Source organism: Eulemur rufifrons, chromosome 4 (assembly GCF_041146395.1).
Source record: "Eulemur rufifrons isolate Redbay chromosome 4, OSU_ERuf_1, whole genome shotgun sequence".
NCBI classification, from domain to species: Eukaryota; Metazoa; Chordata; class Mammalia; order Primates; family Lemuridae; genus Eulemur; species Eulemur rufifrons.
In genome coordinates this window covers 38,497,384-38,517,360 of record NC_090986.1, presented here as the reverse complement: position 1 = coordinate 38,517,360, position 19,977 = coordinate 38,497,384, and the positions used below count along the sequence as shown (strand labels likewise).

Sequence of the window (19,977 nt, the reverse complement as noted above, 5' to 3'; positions counted from 1 at the left end):
CTAACAACAGGAATAAAGAGAATGATAAAAAGCAGGTATAAAAACCTAACACTCTCTAGTTTGGGTCTTTTAGTGTCATCTACTCCATGGATTGGCAAACTTTTTCTGTAAAAGTCCAGATAGTAAACATTTTAGACTTCTCAGGTTATGTGGTGTCTCTCACAACTTCTCTACTCTGCCATTGTAGCACAAAAACAGACATAAACAATACACAAATGAATTTGTGTGCTCTATTCCAATGAGAATTTATTTAAAGAGTGTCAGGTTTAGTCTCATTCTGTGTTCTTGGTTCTTGGTGCACTCATGGCAAAAGGATGACCAGACATACCAAAGTAAGGCAAGCATGAGGTGAAATTTATTGAGGGGGCGCAAGATAGGATTATAGAGCAAGAGCAAGATAAAGGTTTACAGAACATGATACATACACCACAGATGAGGATGGGACCCATTGTCTCAGCAAAAGGAAAGCAAAAGTAAAGCAAAAGGAAAAGCTGGTTACGATCTGCATCTTGTTTTATAGTGCCCAGATTGGGACCTCCCTAGTGGTTCAGAGGTCACCATGGAACCACTTTGATTGGACAGTTGGGAGTCACATGGCCTGAGTGTTACTACACATCCAGGTTGTTCTAGGTCACTTTCCTGACTCTGCCATACCTATGTTGCTTGGCCTGTGAGCTAGAGAGTCCTCTGCATTCTCTTGCAGTTGGCATGCTAAGTTCTGATTGGCAGATTCGTAGGGTATTCCCTCCTCCCCAGGTATGGTAGTAGCTCAGGGCAGGACCAAGGTGGGACAGGACCAAGATGGGGGCCTGAGGACCACCCTTGTCCTTCTTTACAGATGGCACAATTGCACCAAGGTAAGGCACAAACTTTCATCCCTAGGAGACCCAGAATCCCTCACTAATTACCTAACAAGAGTAGATAAAGAGCCACATTTAGTCCCCAGCTGTAGTGTGCCCACCCCTGGTCTAGGCAAATGGTGCACTTCAATGATCCCGGAAGGCAATGCTGTATTATTATAAAACATAATACCATAATTGATGTTTATAATTATGGCCTTAGCTCCACAAGAAAAGTTTTGATTATGTTCAATGTTCTCTATTTAACAAGTCAGGAAAATTTATAAAGTATGTTAGAAAAAGTCTATCTGGAATTAGAAAGAATTTTTGTAGTTAAAGGATAAATACTATGCCATATAGGGGAAAAAATGTGAAAATAATAGTGTATTCCCTATACGTTTGCAGGGCTGAAGGTTTTACTCCTATGGATTTTTGTGTGAGCATATGTATAGTTCTTATGCATATGGTTTAAACCTGCACCATTCATATGAGAAGTTGAAATGTGGCTAGGGCAGAGGAACTGCATTTTTGGCTTCATTTACTTTTAATTGAGTTAAATGTAGATTTGAAAGCAGATGCTAAATTCAATGATTTAAAAACTTTAAAAGATATTTAATATGACTTGGGTAAACTGTTCAACATAAATCTTTGGAAATCTAAACAGATCAAGCAGTTCTCATGAAAATTTACATTTAACTTGAGATGTGCTATTAAGTGTAAAAAACACACCAACTTTTAAAAACTTAGTAAAATAAAGAATGTAAAACATTGCATTAATAATTTTTATATTGATTAGAAGTCAAAGTGATTATATTTTGGAAACACTGGGTTAAACAAAATATATTTTAAAGTAATTTCACCTTTCTTAACTTCTTAAATGTAGCTGTTAACAATTTTAAATTATGTATGTGTATTGCATCATATTTTTCTTGGGCAAAATATCCAATATATTTCTACTGCCTGGAATATTCTATTGAGGGAAGTCAACATTTTTCCAGCTGTCTTTGAAGATCTGAGAAAGATTATAACACACAGAGTTTATTCTATAGAGAGTTAATGGGAGAGAGGAAATTAAATCCATAGTCCTGATATGCCAGCTCTTTGGCTCATTTTATTGAACTGTGATGCCTTAATAACTCTTAATGGAATCAAATCCCCCCTGAGATATCTTCAAATCTGCATTATTTGGCTAATGTAAATTCTGATGTTTATGAAGGGACCCAGAGCTGAAGCAATCAATTGTAACCCCAGGTGATAGGGCCCCTCATCTTCCACAGACTTTGAGACTAAAGAGGTGCCCAACACCAGCAAATCAATCAAATATGCGTATCCTGATGACCCTTCGAGAAAGAGCCAATAAAATCCAGATATATTCTTTGTTTCTCTAAATATTCCCCCACATAAGCAAAATGTATGGCAGCAGAGCTAAAACCAGAACCCAGATATCGTGACTCCCAGTAAAGTTTTTTCTCGGCTACTTCGCATTCAAATATAACTAATACAAACAGGAAAAGGCAAAGGCAAAGAAAAGTAAGAATCTATTTTTTTCCTCTGATTTGAGATTACAGCAATAAAATTTTGGATAAATTTATAACAAAAGTTATAATCCCACCTATGCTTCTTACCTGCCCTAAACCAAAAGAGTAATAACCAAAACATTAACAGCCTGGCAGCGCTGGGGGAGCAGTTTAGAGAAGAGAGAAGGGATTAGGAGGCAGCTCAAGCGGAAATTCAGGGGAGATGGCAATATTCTATTTCTTGCTTGGATAGTGATTACATGAGGGAGTTCATTTTATGGTAATTTATTAAATCATACACTTATGATTTGTGCCTTTTTCTGTATGTGTGTTACACTCTAATAAAAAGTTAAGAAACATGTTTTCTAATACATAGGAAATAAAATAAATTATACTAAGCATTCGGCGATCGGAGCTAATGTCTCTCAAGTAATGCAATAGGTAATGAGTACCATGATTTGTTTGAGGAACCCCATCAACATTTCCACTGGTGCCAGAAATGTCACCATTAGAAATTCAGCACTTGTGGTTAAGGCAAGATCCCGGTACATGCAAATAGTGGTGGAAAGTGTGTCACAGATTACTGGTGTTTGCTCATCGTTAGGAATGAAGTGTGAGTGCTCTGGCACCAGAGTGTGCAGCTTACATTCACGTTTTACCACTTCCTAGCTGTTGCAGTTACTTTTGCACATAACAAAATACCCCAAAACTTAATGACTTACAACACCATTTTATTTTGCTCTCAGATTCTGTGAGTCAGAGATTTGTGGAACTGCTCATCTCGTTAATACTTTTGCTCCTTGTTAGCGCTGACTGACGCCACTCAGTGATTCTCAGCTGGTAGGTGAGCTGGTCGGTCTGGAGGGTCCAAGACAGCTTCGTTCACAGTCACATGTTTGGCACTGGACCTGAAATGCCTTAAAGGCAGGATCGTCTTGGAGGGGAACCAGCCGTGCAGACACCATGGAGGTGGTGCTGATCTTTCTGTGCAGGCTGCTGGCCCCCTGGGTCCTCGCCAGGGCAGCTGAGCGGGAGAGTGAAATGGACCCTTTCCATTACGACTACCAGACGCTGAGGATGGGGGATTGGTGTCGGTTGGGAGCCTCCGTGTCGTAAGTCGCAGGTGCAAGTACAGTTTTAATCAGAAGCTGCAGGCGCCAGGAGATGAAGAAGCCCAGGTGGAGAACCTCATCCCTGCAAATGCGACAGAGCCCCAGAAAACAGAGAACTGAAGTGCAGCCTGCAGGTGGGAAGCGTCCCAGCAGCGGCTTGAACCTTTAGATGCAAATGTTGATGCTTAAGAAAACCGCTGCTTCAGCAGCAGACCTTTCCCCAGGAGAAGCCAAGAACTTGTGTGTCCCCCACGCCACTCCCCACCCCCTCTAACACCATTCCTCAACTTAACGATGCAACTAACACTTGCCTCCCCCACTGCAGGCTGCGGCCTCGCCCATCTCCTGTGTGTGTGTGTGTGTGTGTGTGTGTGTATGTGTGTGTGTTGTTGTTGTTGTTGACTGTGGTCTTTGTGGATGCTCGTTCGTGGATGACACTGTGTTAGTGAACTGTGGACTCACTTCCCCGGGCAGGAGCTGAGCCCTGTCGCCATCGGCTCCCTGCCCGCGTGTCCCCTCATCACCTCCTGCTCCTAGGAGTCTGCTTCTCCCTGAGAGACCAGCCCCTTGTCCTGATTTAGGGTTGAATGTAGGGCGCGAGCACGGGCAGGAGCCTCCAGTGGTCTTGGGACCCGGGAAGGTTTGCATCCCCTTCACCGTCATGCTTTATGGACTCTCTTCACTCCCTTTACAAGAACCTCACTTACGTTTGCCACCCAATCCCTGTCTGTTCTGAAGGTCTTTTAGCACTTGGAGATACAAGCAAGGAGCTGGTGAGCCCAGCTCTGCCTCCAGGCAATCTACACCCTTCTGGGGTGGTTCATCCTCCTCCCGGGCTTGCTCCGGGGAGACCCCGTCTGCCCTGACCCTTCGCAGAGCAGAATTCCGGGCCCGGGGCTTCTACTCTGCCCCTGGGGAATATGCCCGTTTCATATCTTCTCAGCAATAACCCCATGGGCTCTGGAACCCTTCCCTGCTTCCAAGCCTTCAGTCCGTAGCCCAGCTCATCCCGACGCAGACTCCTGTCCCTGAAGTGGGTCTCTGGCAGGCGACGGCTGAGGGATTCCCATTCTGTCACTCTGTCGGGGCCGGCCTGATGCGATGGGCGGAGGGAGCCCCCTGGTCGGGCAGCGGCGACAACCCTGCGTCCTTTGCTCTGCCTGTGAGTGCTCAGAGCAGGGCAGGAGGCGGGTAGAGACCCGGCCAGCGGCTCCTGCAGGCCCGCCCTGCTGCAGAGGGAAGAGCAGGAGGTCGAAGGTCATCACGAGAGAGGGAACTCAAGCCAGATCCCACCCTTCTGTCCTCCGTGGTCCCCTGGAAACTAACCACACTGTGCCGGTGTGACCAGACTACTGTTCTGTGTATTGTGATCAATCCTCTCAACAACAGAAACAACGAATAAAATACCATTTGTTTCCTTAAAAAAAAAAAAAAGAAAAAGAAAAGAAAAAAAGAAATGACTTAAAGGCTAGGATTGCCAACCAGAACATCTGCACTTGACCCCTTCAGGTGGCTCGGCTCCTTCACGATACAGCAGCTTCGGGGGAACCAGACTTCGCACATAGCAGTTCAGGGCTCTGAGCACAAATGTTCCAGTGATCAAGGCAGAAGCTACAGTGCCTATATCTCTAGATGCAGAAGTCAGTATCACATGAGCCTATTCTGTTAGGTGGAGCCATTATAAGCCCACTTCGATTCAAAAGGAAGGACACAGATCCAAGGCCTTAAAGGAAGGAGTGGCACAGTCACGTTGTGGAAAGAACATGCAGGATGAGAGACAGTGTTGTGGTCATCTGTGGAAATTACCATCTGCCACACTTGTGTGACCTTGGGCAAATCTTTTAAACTCACCAAGACTCAGTTATTTTGTTTGAAAAATGATAGTGATAATAATAGCCACCTCATGGGATTGCTTGAAGGATTGATGAGATAATACATATGAGGTGCTTAGTACAGTGCCAGGGTCACAGTAAGAGATCAGAAAACATTTCTTATTTATCTCTCTATTAAGGCGCCAAGAACTGAGAAAAGCGGAAGAAGTTAGAGAGACAGCTGTAGAATAAAAAGAATAAAAGTCAGAGGTAGCAGCCCAGATAGAACGACACAGAAGGAAGGAACAGGCAAGTCCCACAGTAAGGGGTGCTTTCCAAGATGGCAAAGTGGCTCTGAAAACAATGATGGGCAAAAACTAAAAAGAAACTTTCTCAGCTTCCCAGTTTTTCCTAGGATTGGCCTTGGTATTTGGTCAAGCAAACAGTGAGAGATGGCTTGTTTATAAAAGTCACTTCCATTAGAAACATCAGATTGTCTTCGTTCGTAGGGTTGCCAAGTAAAAATAAAAGAGGGACCCCACTTTTGACACATTCTGACACTGACAGCAAAGAGTAATCTTTCTTAAGTATCTAAACAAATGAACATCAACCTTTCTGGGCCATGATGGTGCCCTGGGATTTGCCGGAGAAATGGAAGGATATAACAAACTTTAAGTGAAATAAATAGATCTCTTCCAAACAACTCCCAGATGAGCCCAGTAAAGGGGGTCTGTATTACAGGATGTTTTATTAATACTTAATGGAAAAAGCCAAACTCCTTTGCCACTTGGCAGTTGTGAAATAAACCCTTTTAGCAAATGACTAAAACAGGAAGTTACGTTAATTAACACTTCATGTGGTACTAAAGCAAGATTTTCAGTCATAAAATTGGTTTATCAAGCATCCATTGACAACTAGTTAAATGATGTTTTGTGCCATTTTTAAAAATTGTAAAAATACAGAAATAGATGAAAGACTAAGTAGATAATAAATGAATGCTATTGTAGGTTCTCTATACAGATTTAAGAACATCCTTTCAGCTTATCAGTCAAGAACACTTATTGAACACCTACTAGATACTAAATTTGGGTCATGAGGAAAGCATAACATCTCTACAGTCTCTTAATAAATATATAAATTGGAGAATGGCAGAAGTCATAATAATTGTGATTCTACACTGGAGGAGCTGATGATGATCTTGGATTTTGAGCTTTCAATCTGATGAACAGGAAAAAAAAACTGCAAATATTTACTTATTTCCTACCATGGGCACAGGCCTTGCTATACACAATGAGGTATACAAAGTTGAATAAGATCCAATTGCTATTGTCATGAGTGTCATAACCTTCTGGAGGAGATAGAAGAATACATCAATAACTCTATTATGAAGCTCATAAAAATCAAATATCATAATAGAGATAAAACATCATTCTTTGGGGATGTTTGGAATAGAGTGATTCATTCTAACAGGGGTGTAGTGAACAGAGAATGTTTATTAAAGAGAGTGGAATTTCAATGGGAGCTTTAAAAAATAGGTAGTGCTTTGAAGGAATATTTAAGTTCTAAGGATATTCAAATATACTGAGGAAATAGAGCAAGGCTCTAGAAGCAGGTGAATTCAAGGAATATTCCAGGAGGTGGGAACTGACTACACTATGAGCTCCTTGAAGGCAGGGATTATTTTTGCTTATTTCCAACACTTAGCTGGTAAATGGTAGAAGCTAAACTAACGTTAAATAAATCAGTATTAGCCAATGTTCATTTGGCATTAGGCAATTGATGTAGAATTAAAACATTACATGGAGGCAAAAAATAAGAGAAATTTCTTTTGAATTTGAATGCCCAGGCCAAAAGTTCAGACCTTATGTCATATGTAATAATGTGACGGATTGATGCTGTAGAACAACTTAACAATATGGTACAAAATGAATGGGAACATGAGGGAAGACAGTGGCAGAGGTGGGCTTCTTTTCTGTTTATTTCCCACCAACTAGGTCTATTCTTGTAGATATTCAGGAGGGGAGATTACCTGATTTATTAAATTAGAAGAATGAGGCAACAGATGGAGAATAAGTTATTGTAATTTTATTTCCAATCATGTTGTTAGACTTGCTCCACTATATTTTCAAATTTCTTAAGACTTTATCTAATCCATCTTCAAAATGAGCCAATTGTGATAATGTTTTAAGCCTTGAGGATAAGGGGGAGAAAATCACCAGAAGAAGATCAATTCACTGGACTACATAGCAAATGGGAAAACTTTGATACAAGAAAGGCTAAAGAAAAAATGAAAACAACATATAGTAAAGGAAGTTTGCAGTAAATAAGAATGATAAAAAAGTATAATACATTTATTATATAAAGAGATCACTCAATATAGTAAGAAAAATACTAAGAAATAAGTAGGTAAATGGCCAAAAGTCTTACAAAACTAAAAGGTTATTCATATGAGAAGAAACATAAATCAAAATGGGAAATGTTCAACCAAGATAGTAAGAAAAAATGCTTGCTAAAACAGTGATATGTCCTTTCCTACCTAGAGTATTAAGTTAACAAAAACGATGCTTTAATGTTAATAGCCAATTCTGCCAAGGTTGCAATAAAATTGCTATATTTGTACACTGCTATGGTAATATTAGTTGGTGCAACTCTTATAAATCTCCTTGACAAAGTGTACCCAGAGCTATAAAAACAGTGAGTACCACTCATAAGACTTGATCTAAAAAAAATCCAAAAAAGAGAAAAGGTTTGAAGAAATTAATTTCAGTATAATTACAACAGTGAAAATCTGAGACAGGCACAGTAGATTTAACAAGCAATTATTGAGACTCTCTACATTGCCCTCTATGATAATAGTAAAAAACTAAGAAGATATAGTTGGTGCCATCCACATATGATGGATGGTAGCTATATGAGCTCACCCAAGACAGAACTTACTGTTCTTGTTCAAAACTGAGCCTCATGTAAGCCTCATGGTAACCACAGAGAAAAAAGCTATGGTAGATACACAGATAAGAAGGAGAAAGGAATCAAAGTTTAGCAGTACAGCAAAACACCACACCCCAAAGTTAGACAACAAGAGAGAAAGAAAGGAACAAAAGATCTACAAAACAACCAGAAAACAATTGACAAAATGGCAAGAGTAATACCTTACCTATCAATAATAACCTTGAATGAAAATGGACTAAATTTTCCAATCAAAAGACACAGAGTGGCTAAATGGATTAAAAAATCTAACTATATGCTTCCTACAAAAGACCCATCTTAACTTTAAGGACAGGCAGCCTGAAAGTGAAGAGGTAGAAGAAGATATTCCATGCAAATAGTAATCTAAAGAGAGCTGGAGTGGATATACTTAGATAAAACAGACTTTAAGTTAAAGACTGTCACAAGAGACAAAGACATTTATAGCAATAAATACCTTCTTTAAAAAAGAAAAATAAACCCAAATGAATAGACTAGCATTATGCCACAAGGAGCTAAAAAAAGGATAAGCTAAACTCAAAGTTAGCAGAAGGAAGGAAATAATAAAAATGAGAACAGAAATAAATCAAATAAAGAACAAAAAAATATAGAAAAAAACATCAATAAATCCAAGATTTGGTTTTTGAAAAAATAAACAAATTTGACAAACCCCTAGCTAGGCTAAGAATAAAAGAGAGAAGACTTAAAGAAATAAAATCAGGAATGAACGTGGATACACTACAACAGACACCTCAGAAATTAAAAGGCTCGTAAGGAACTATTATGAATAATTATATGCCACCAAATTGGATAACCTAGAAGAATGATAAATTCTGGAAAAATATAAGCTACCAAAACTGAATCAGGAAGAAATAGAAAGCTTGAATAGATAGATAAACAAATAAATAAAGGGACTGAAGTAGTAATTAAAAACCTTCCAAAAAAGAAAAGCCCAAGACTAGATGGCTTCAGAGCTGAATTCTGACAAATATGCAAAAAGAATTATTACCAATACTTTATGAACTCTTCCAAAAAATAAAGATAGAGGATATTTACAAACACATTTTATGGGTCCAGCACCACCTTGATACCTAAGCCAGACTAAGACACTGCAAGAACTACAGGCCAGTAGCTCTAAAGAATATTGATTCAATATTCTCTCAATAAAACACTAGCAAATCAAATTCAACAACACATCAAAAAGATAATACATCATGACCAAGTAGGATTTAATCCCTGCATGCAAGTCTAGTTCAACATACATAGATCAATCAATGTGATATTAATACATTGCATTAAGAGAATGACAAGTAAAAACCACATAATCATCTCAATTGACACAAAAAACCATTTCACAAAGTCCAACATCTTTCTTGATAAAAATTCTTAACAGTTTAAGTATAGAAGGAAAGTTCCTAGACATAATAAAGGTCATTTATGAAAAATCTATAGCTGACATCCAAATTAATGAGGAACAATGGAAAGCTTTTCCACTAAGACCAGTACAAGACAGGGATGCCCACTCTTTCCACTTCTATTCAACATAGTAGTGGGTGTATTAGCCAGAGCAATTAGGCAAGAAAAAGAAATAAAAGGCATTTATGTAGGAAAGGAAGAAGTGAAATTGTCTCTGTTTGCTGATGACATGAAAATCCTAAAGACTCTACCAAAATAAAAAGTTAAAATTAATAAATAAATTCAGTAAAGTTACAGGTTACAAAATCAACATACAAAAATCAGTAGCATTTCTATACACTAACAATTAAAACTATCCAAAAACATTCAGAAAATTCCCTTTATAATAGCATCAAAAAAATGAAATAAAATACTTTGGAATAAATTTAACCAAGGAGATGAAAGATCTATACACTGAAAACTATAATACATGGATGAAAGAAATTGAAGAATATACCAAAAAAAAAAAAAAAAAAAAAAAACACCACACAAAGGAAAGCTATCCTATGTTCAGGGATTGAAAGAATGAATATTGTATATTAAAATGTCTATACCAGGAATGGGGAGCCTGTAGCCTAAGGCTACATGTGACCTTCCAGATCCTATTAATAAAAGGATTTATTCTGTTAAATTTGGATTCAGTCAAAAGGCCACACTTAAAGATCTAGAAGGCCACAGGTTCCCCACTCCTGGAATCTGTCTATACTGCTCAAAGCAATCTACAGATTTAATGCAATCTGTATCAAAATTCCAATGGCATTTTTCCCAGAAATAGAAAAAACAATCCTAACATTCATATGGAATCAGAAAAACCCCAAATAGCCAAAGACATCTTGAGCAAAAAGAACAAGGTTGGATGCATTACACACGGTGAGTTCAAAATATATTATAAAGCTGTTGTAACCAAAACAGCATGGTAATGGCATAAAAAGACACAGCTCAACCAATGGAATAGGATAGAAAGCCCAGAAATAAACCCAGGTATTTATAGTCAATTGAGTTTTGGAAAGGGTGCCAAGAATACTCAATGGAGAAAGGACAGTCTTTTCAATACATAATGTTGGGAAAATGCAGAAAAATAAAATTGGATCCTTATCTCACATCATGTACAAAAATCAACTCAAAATGTATAAAAGACTTAAATATAGTATCTGAAACTGTAAATCTATTAAAAGAAAACATAGGGGAAAATCTCCCCAACCTTAATCTGGGCAATGATTTCTTGAATAGGACTCTAAAAGCATAGGAAACAAAAGAAACAAAAACGAAAGTAGACAAATGGGATTGCATTAAACTAAAAAGCTTCTGCACAGCAAAGAAAGCAATTAACAGAATGACAAGATAGCCCACGAAATAGGAGAAAATATTTGCAAACCATACAGCTGAACTCATAGAAACAAAGAGTAGAAAGGTGGTTACCAGCGGTTGGTAGAGGGAGAGAGTGAGAGGGGAAAGGGGAGATGTTAATCAAAGGGTACAAAGTTTCAGTTAGACTGGGAGAATAAGTTTTCTTTTTTTTATATCAGATGGGTAATGTGCTAACATCCTGACAAGGTTTGAGAGAGGCACATCTCACACGTAAGTGTGAAACCTAATCATTATGTCTAAGGGAGAATAAGTTTTAGTGATCTATTGCACTGCATGGTGACCACAGTTAATAATAATGTTTGTATATTTCAAAATTTCTAAAAAAATAGATTTTAACATCCTCATCACAAAAAAAATAAGTTGGTAAGGTGATGGATATGTTAATTAGCTTGATTGAATCTTTTTACAATGTATACATAGATCAAAACATCACATTGTATCCCACAAATATACACAATTATTATTATTTATCAATTAAAAATATATTAATAAAAAACATATTATAAACCATGATCCATTACCATCAAAAGTAAACTCTAATGGCATTCTTCACAGAAATAGAAGAAACAATCCTAAAACGTGTGTGAAATCACAAGACATCCAGAATAGCCAAATAATACTAAAAAATAAAAAGTTGGAGGCATCACAATACCTGATTTAAAATTATACTACAATGCTATAGCAATCAAAACAGTATGGTGCTGGCATAAAAACTGAAGCACAGAACAATGGAATAGAATAGAGAACCCAGAAATAAGTCCAAACATACATGGCCAATTAATTTTCAACAAGGGCACCAAGAGGACAAATGCAGAAAGGATAGTCTCTTCAATAAATGGTATTGGGAAAACTGAATTTCCACATGCAAAAAAGTAAAATTAGACCTTTCTCTTAAACCATACACAAAAGTAATCTCAAAATGGATAAAAGACCTAAATGTAAGACCTGAACCCATAAAATTCCTAGAAAAGAACATAGGGAGAAAACTCTGTGATGCTACCTTGACAATGATTTTTCGACTATCACATCAAAATCTGAGGCTACAAAAGCAAAAAATAAATGAATGGGACCACATCAAACTAAAAAGTTTCTACATAGCAAAGGAAACAATCAGCAAAATGAAAAGGCACCCTATGAACTGGGAAAAGTATTTGCAAACCACATATCTGATAAGTGGTTAATATCCAAAATTTATAAAGAACCCTTACAACTGAACAGCAAAAAAAAAAAAAAACAAATAATCCAATTTAAAAAATGGACAAAGGACCTGAACAGACATTTCTACAAAGAAGATATAGAAGTGTCCAACAAGTATATGAAAAGATGTTCAACATCACTAATCATGAGAGAAATACAAATTGAAACCACTATCACATGTTATCTCCCACCCATTAGTATGACTGCTATCAAAAAGCCAAAAGATAACAGATGTTGGTGAGGATGTGGAGCAAAGGGAACCCTCGCACTGTTGGTGGGAGTGTAGATTGATGCTGCCATTATGAAAAACAATATGGAAGTTCCTAAAGAAATTAAAAATAGAACTACTCAATAATCCCTCTTCTGGATATGTGCCCAAAGGAGATGAAATCACCACCTCATAAACATATCTACACTTCCATGTTCATTTCAGCACTATTCATGATAGCCAAGATATGAAAACAATCTAAGTGTCTTTCAACAGATGAATGGATAAAGAAAATGTGATGAATATGTATACAATGGAATAATATTCAGCCTTAAAATAAAATAAGATACATTTATCACAACATAAATGGACCTGTAGGACATCATGCTAAGTGTAATAAGCCAGGCAGAGCAAAAAAATTGCATTATCTCATTTATATGTGGATTCTAGAAAGAAAGAAAGAGAGAGAGAGAAAGAAAGAAGGAAAGAAAGAAAGAACAAGGAAGGAAGAAAGAAGAAAGGAAGAAAGAGAGGGAAGGAGGGAAGGAGGGAGGAAGAGGAAGACTAAAGAGAGAGAAAAAAGAGGTCAAATACACAGAGAGAGAAAATAAAACAGTGGTTACCAGGGGTGGGGGTGGGGGTTGGGGAGAAGGAAGATGCAGGCCAAACTATACAAAGTAGCAGATACACAGTATGAACAAGTCTAGAGATCTAATGTACAGCATGAGGACTACAGTTAATAAAATTGTATTAGATTAGAGATTTTTGTTAAATAAGTAGATTTTAGCTGCTCTTATTACCAAAAGAGTAACTATGTAAGATGATAGATATGTTAATTCACCTCACTATAATAACCTTTTTATTATCTACATGCATTCCATAACATCATGCTGTAAACCTCAAATATGCACAATACAATTTATTTTAGAACATTTTTTTAAATGTTTTAACAAACACAAAAATTAGTGAGGCCTTCAAAAACAGTAAAGGGAGGATATGACCCAGCCAGAAACCCCACGCTCCCCTTAACCTAAAGACCAAGGTTCTGAACAAAGGAAGTCCCTCAGAATAACTTGCAGAGCTTTTAAAATATATGTATGTCTTAGTCCCACCCTTAGGAGATTCTGACTGAGATGCTACCATTTTCAGCTGGTTTTTTGGTTCAGTTAACTACACCGAAAATATACCTGGATACAGACATGTTTGGACATAGCTAATCAGATCATTAAGTTTGTCAAATGCTCTACAAAAGAGTAGCAATGCACAAGCATGAAGAATTAAATTGCAAAAACTTGGCCCCCACGCATAGGACGCTGGTGACTCTAAATTGATGCCTTAGTTGCATGAATGTTGAAAGCCTTTAAGTTGCTGAGAAAGTGTTATCATGAACATAAGTGGCAAGTTTTGAATGAATGACTAAAACCTAAATGGATTTTGATGGTTACACTCAGCTTTTACTACTTTTCAAAACTTAGTATCTACTATTAAAGTTATTCATAAAAATAAATAATCTGAAATTCAACAGCATCCCTTCTTCTCTGTCTCTGTCTTTTTCCTCCCTTTTTGTCCGTTACAATTGTCCCAAAAAGGAAATTCCATTTTGTACATATTGTGTAGAGTACTCTCTGCACCATTCCGTTTTCCACGTTATAATTCTCAGGTTGTTTCCAATGTGTGCGATATTAACAAATCCTAATTGGTTGTGTGATAGGAGCAGACAGCCTATGCAGTATTAAGCCACTTCTCCACCACCTATTTTCTGTATGCAAATCAGACAGAAACAAATGTTTGGCCCCAGCTGGGCAAAATGTCCCATTTAGAATTCTTTTCCTCTTCTTTGTTCTTTGATGTTCTGCAAATGAGCTTTAGAACTCCACTCTTCACACAATTCAATTTTACAGACCCATTATCTGAGATATAATGTGGAGGTTAAATATATCAGGGCAGCCATTATGTGAAAATAATTAACAGTAATGAATAATGCACTAATTCCACTGATGAGAGATGGTTATATGTGTAATGAAGTGTTGGGGCAGCCCTGACAAATGAAATTAAAATATTTAAACACTGTTTTATGATATTACTTTGCTCATATAATTTCCTTTACCTACAATGAGCCACTTGGATTATCGTCATTATCTTGACAGCTCTGAAGGATGAAATAGTGCGAGTTAATGTGACAGCGATTAGTCAGAGGAAAAATCCATCACCCAGGGCAGAACAGGCTGAGGCAGAAAAGGCCTCTACACTGTCCTGTTTCCAACACGAGAAGAATGATACTATCAACATCACTTCAATATTAAATGGATAGAATTATCTTGTCATTCAGTTACAGCCTCTGAAGAACTACCTATTTGTACCTGCAAAAGAAAGGTCAGCCTTCCTTAATCACCCATAAAAATATGTTGATGGATTCTTTATATCAATAATACTGACAAGAACAGAGACAGAAAGAGACATGACAATTTAAAAGCAAGAAGTTTTTTCCTCAAGTCCTTATAGCTTTTTTCCCACAATTTCTGCTTAAATTAAAATTGAATCTCAGGGTCCAATCTACTGAGGAGGACACCGTTGCCTGCCTACTCTCTTTGCTCTGAGATTATTACATCAGACTCCTAATTTGAAATCAGATTCTATTTTTGCTGAACTTTATCCCATGAATACTCTTTGGTACAATTATTCCTAAGCCTGTGTGTAACTGCGTTTCAGGATGCAGCAAGTTTGAATTTTAAAAATCTGGTGACGTGATAATCTATCTGTTCTTCATTAAAGTTGATGTTAAAATACACTCTAGAATATCTGATGGGAGAGTAAGTCATTGGTAATACAAATGAGAACTATGACATCTCCATGTTGTCACAGCTATAAACTGACAAGGCAATCATTGGCAGAAATATTTTAACTATATAAAATATGTTACAAAAAAACCTTAAAATTTTAGTTTCTTTTGCTTCAGAACAATTGTGAATAAATGGAGAAATTACTGCAATAAGAACAGATTTCCAGAGAATTTTGGTACAGTATTCTCTTTGCTTTTGATTGTAAGATGACTTTCCTAGATTCTGCTCCCAAGAGAGTAAAAGTGTGGATATGTTAATTTAAAGAAGAAGGTTTAAGTTCCGTCCACTTTCCTCTAACTAGTTCCAATATGTTGGAAACCTTCCTATTCAACAATGCATTATTATATAGAGTGTGAATAATAGCACATTTCATTTGCTAGTGTTTAAACTTGAATCCAAAAATCTATCTCCTTTTATTTCAAACCAAATTCATTGTCAGAATAACAACAGCACTAGCTGTGCTGACAAAACGTTGCTGACCCAGCCCTAACACACTGGGATACAACAGCACATCAAGGAAGGAGTCATGTGTTCATAATCGATTTTTAAAATGTAAAACCTATGATTCAGTATTTCCTCTACTGCATAGATACAGCAATAATAAGGCCATCCCTAACATCAATGGGATAAATCAACAAATACCAAGAAAGCCTTACTTAGGGACTAAAATGCTCATTATTATCCAGGCAGACAATCAAAGTTTTTGGAGAACCAAGAGCACAATATAATAAAACTCTTGCTAGCACTGATACTGGGGGAATAAGATAATAGCCTGTAAAAGCTAAGAATAACTATACGTCAGTATATTCATAATTGAACCTGAAGTTAAACCAAAATAGCAAAGCCCATTATGTAAGGGTTGGTGTTGTAGTTACTTGATAGATTTACATATATATCTGATCTAATTTGCAATGTCATTTTTGAACGCTAATTCATTACTAACTCTTATTTCTAAGTCAGCTATCTTTAAGGAAAAGCCAAAAACAGAGAAAAATTGCACCACTCAAAAACAATCTGCTTGTCAATTTGAAAAGTGTATGACATCATGTATAATATACGTCTCTCTATGCCAATAGTAAATAATCCTTGAAAATAGTACATCTTTTTTTCCCATAGTGCATGCATTTGGTTTGAAAAAAAATTACAATTTACTTCAATTATCTGACAATGAAGTGCCTGGGCAATAAATCTAACATTAAAAAATCATTTCCAGCAAATTACTCCAATAAAATCAATGAAGGTCAGGCTCAGCTGTAGCAACAAATAAATGACATGCTATTGACAGGCTAGATGGACTTAATTGTCATTTATGAAGGTTAAGGGGATAAAACAATCTAATAGAAAACAGATGTTTACTAAACAACAACAACAACAAAAAAAAAAAAAAAACAGAGCAAGTGAGATAAAACGAGAAAAAGTAAGTTAGGTATGAACAGCCTGAACATTCTCCTGGCCTAGTCCCAGAGCAAAAATACAAGTTATTCTAATTCTTGGCAGCATGTGTTTGATTAGGTCAATATTTATCTGCTTCAGGCTGCTTTGTGATCTTTCTACCTTTTATATATTGAAGTCAGGAAACAGAGTTTCTCCTAATAGAAAATGAAGAATTGATAAAATTGAATAACAGTAGCCAGGTTAAAAGCAGTTTGACCCATTTCAAAATTCCAGTTGCTGTATCTTTGAAAATAGCAAACACTAAGAGAAGAGAGCTTGCCATTTCTCTGATATGAAAGCAACTCAATAATTGTGACAGTGTTCTTTAACAGATATAAACCTAGATTTTAATCATTAATATCTAGTTTAAATTTCACGTTTCTATGCAAGCACTATGAAACATACCCAAACCAATCTAGAAAGATTTTCCTACCCAATAGTTTTCTTTTCTTTCTCATATAAATTTTAGTACTGTTTACAATGGCATGGGTCAAACTGCTTTGTCTACACATATTTCTCAGAATAAACTACAAAACTTACCCTCCCTAGAAATGTCCAGGGTCTTTCCTCTGAATGGGCACTGAACTATTGCTTTAATCCTGGAGACCATAGCTTCATAGCATCTTTAAAAGTGAAAAGGATCATTGACTATTGAGTCCAACCCTTTAATTATACAGAAGAGGAAACAATACCAGAGCAAGTAAGAAAATCTTCACCTCATGTGTCACCTGACTCCCAGAGCAAGGATCTTATCATATTGTCACTTGACCTAAAATGTTAAAAGGGAAAAGGAAGTATTGTCTGCTTCCTACAGAAAAATGTTTTATCAAAAATATATGATCTACTGTTCTCAAGTGTGTCCTCAACTATGCTCTGCATTGGTTACAAGAGGAAGTACCACGCACGTTACTCAAATGAAAACCGATTCCTCTTTCCTTCTCCCCTAGCATACAAGCAAATCCAAAAGCATCTAGTCCTAATTTTCACATGGATGATCCAGCCACTCCCAAGTCAAAGAAGAAAAGAAAGAAAAAGAGAGAGAGGAAGGAAGGAAGGAAGGAAGGCAGGCAGGCAGGAAGGAGGGAGGAGAGGATTTAGTCTCTAAATTTAACCTAACTCCCTCAAATCCTTTATAGAAAATAAGTAAGCAAATAAAAATATTCTCACAAAATAAAATAAATGTGAATTTTATGTGTCTTGGTGATACCTAAAAATTATTTATTTTTGTCTTAGAAAAAGGTTTGATTAAGGTATTTCTTAAAGAAAAACTTAAAGAAATGTTCTATTAACTCATTTAAAAAAACAAATAAAAACAGAAGAAATGACACAATGATATAACTTAAGACAATATGAATTCCATATTTCATCTTTTTCTTTTAATGACTCTCTCCAATGTTGATAAACAACTAAGCATTCTCTCCATTGTTAATAAAAAGAATATTTGTTCAAAATTCAAGCATTAGTTCCCAATCCACATTCTTTTGCTATTAGACCTCATTTTGAGTACTATTTCATTTATGAGCACAATGTTAAAACCACCAGAAATAGTTTTATGCACTAAAAGCACAATTTATAAGAGTCAGTGGGGACTAACTATTCAACATTAGAGTTGGGGACTGCTCAGGCAGATTTCGGTGAAGCAACTGCTTGTTAAGAGAACCTCACCCCATGAATATGCCTAAGGAGCGTTTTCCTGGAGAAAACCAAAGTGGCAAAGGGAATTTGTTCTTAAAATGAGAGCTACATTATAAATTTTTAATACCCCAAAAGTAATACATCTTCCTCGTATGTGGAAGACCTAAGTTCTGGAAGCTAAGGCTCGAGGGAGTTGAGGATAATTTCTGACTCTCAGTAGCCCTGTTAGTTCTACCTATAAAGTGGAAATAAAAATTATTTTTTCATCTTTTATTCCAGTTGGACTTTATAAATACAGGTAAGTCCAGGTGTAGCACCCTCGGCATATAGGTACTAAAGGAACACAGAAAGGCCTGGATAGGGTCCAAGTATAATCACAAATGATTTAGCTGCTCTCACTTTATCCATCCAAGTCACAATCCACTCCCAAACACACCCACTGTGAGAATCTAGTGCAGGGTGGGGAAATTTCAATTCAAGAAATTTCAATTATATATATTTAAAAATATACATTATTTTGTAAAAATCTAACTACTATATACTTAGTAATTTCAAAAAATGAAAACTCTTTGTTAATTTTAAAGTTAACTAACCTTTTAATGACTTTGTTTTGTCTGCTTTTTGTTGGAAAGCATTCAAATATTTGCTTGCAGCATGGAGGTCTGCAGTTTCCGTTGATCCTCTAGATGGGTATCAATCATTTGTGACCTTAAGGGTGTCTTGATTTGGGTTAGGTAGGAGAATGTAGATTCGCAGCAATAAGTGGTTGAAAAGCAAGAAAGCATTTTTTCAGGTGTGTTGCCAAAGGCGTGGGTATTCTGCATTTTTCCATATTTCAACTGGATCTTTCTCAGCATCAAACAATGACTTTAAAATGTCATCTACTGACAGCTCAATCGATTCCATCTGTAGTTCTGTAGATGCCTTGGTGATATCAAATAGGTGAGGCTGAAATGCTAATTTAAGTGTGATGTCATGATGCTCAAAGTCAGTGAACCTTTCATTGTATTCTACAATTAATAGATCTATAACAGCTGCATATTCTTCAAATGATGAAAATATATCATCCTGCTCATCATTGACCTTTGCTAATTAGGGAAAATATTCATCTGAGATTTCCTTTCGAAGAGGAAGTATTTTAAAAAATCACTTTTCTTTGAAATGCTTGAGTTTTTTTTGCCACATATCATATATAGACTTAGTTTTACCTTCAAAGAAATATTCAGGTTGTTTTGATTTGCCATGATGTCACACAGAAATGCTGCATTCCTATAGAAATCATCTTTCAATAATTCACATTGCTGATTCTGTTCTTCATAAAATTTAACTATCTGTTCTCACAGAGATAAAATTTTGGCTAACACCTGTCCCTGGGATAGCCAATGCACTTTAGAACGATAATGGCAAATCCACACTGAATAACTCATGGTCCAACTTTAGCATGTTACAAAACTGATTGCATTTGCATGCATATAGTTAACAATACTTATAACTTAGTGCAAAGTATCTTTTAAAGTAGTAGCTTTAACACAGAGATTTTGCTGATGCAAGATACAATGAAAAGAAATGAGAGCTTCCGGATCCATTAATACTTTTT

At 36.6% G+C, this 19,977-nt stretch overlaps 1 non-coding gene and 1 pseudogene across 1 annotated transcript; one reads left to right on the top strand and one right to left on the bottom strand.

Moving 5' to 3' along the window:
- The first annotated feature begins 3,319 nt into the window (after positions 1-3,319).
- On the top strand, positions 3,320-3,588 carry LOC138382630 (FXYD domain-containing ion transport regulator 6 pseudogene; annotated as a pseudogene).
- Positions 3,589-11,218: 7,630 nt separating this feature from the next.
- On the bottom strand, positions 11,219-11,319 carry LOC138383125 (small nucleolar RNA U13). Its single transcript, XR_011233566.1, has one exon. It is a non-coding gene; the product is annotated as a small nucleolar RNA U13 (small nucleolar RNA).
- Positions 11,320-19,977: the final 8,658 nt, after the last annotated feature.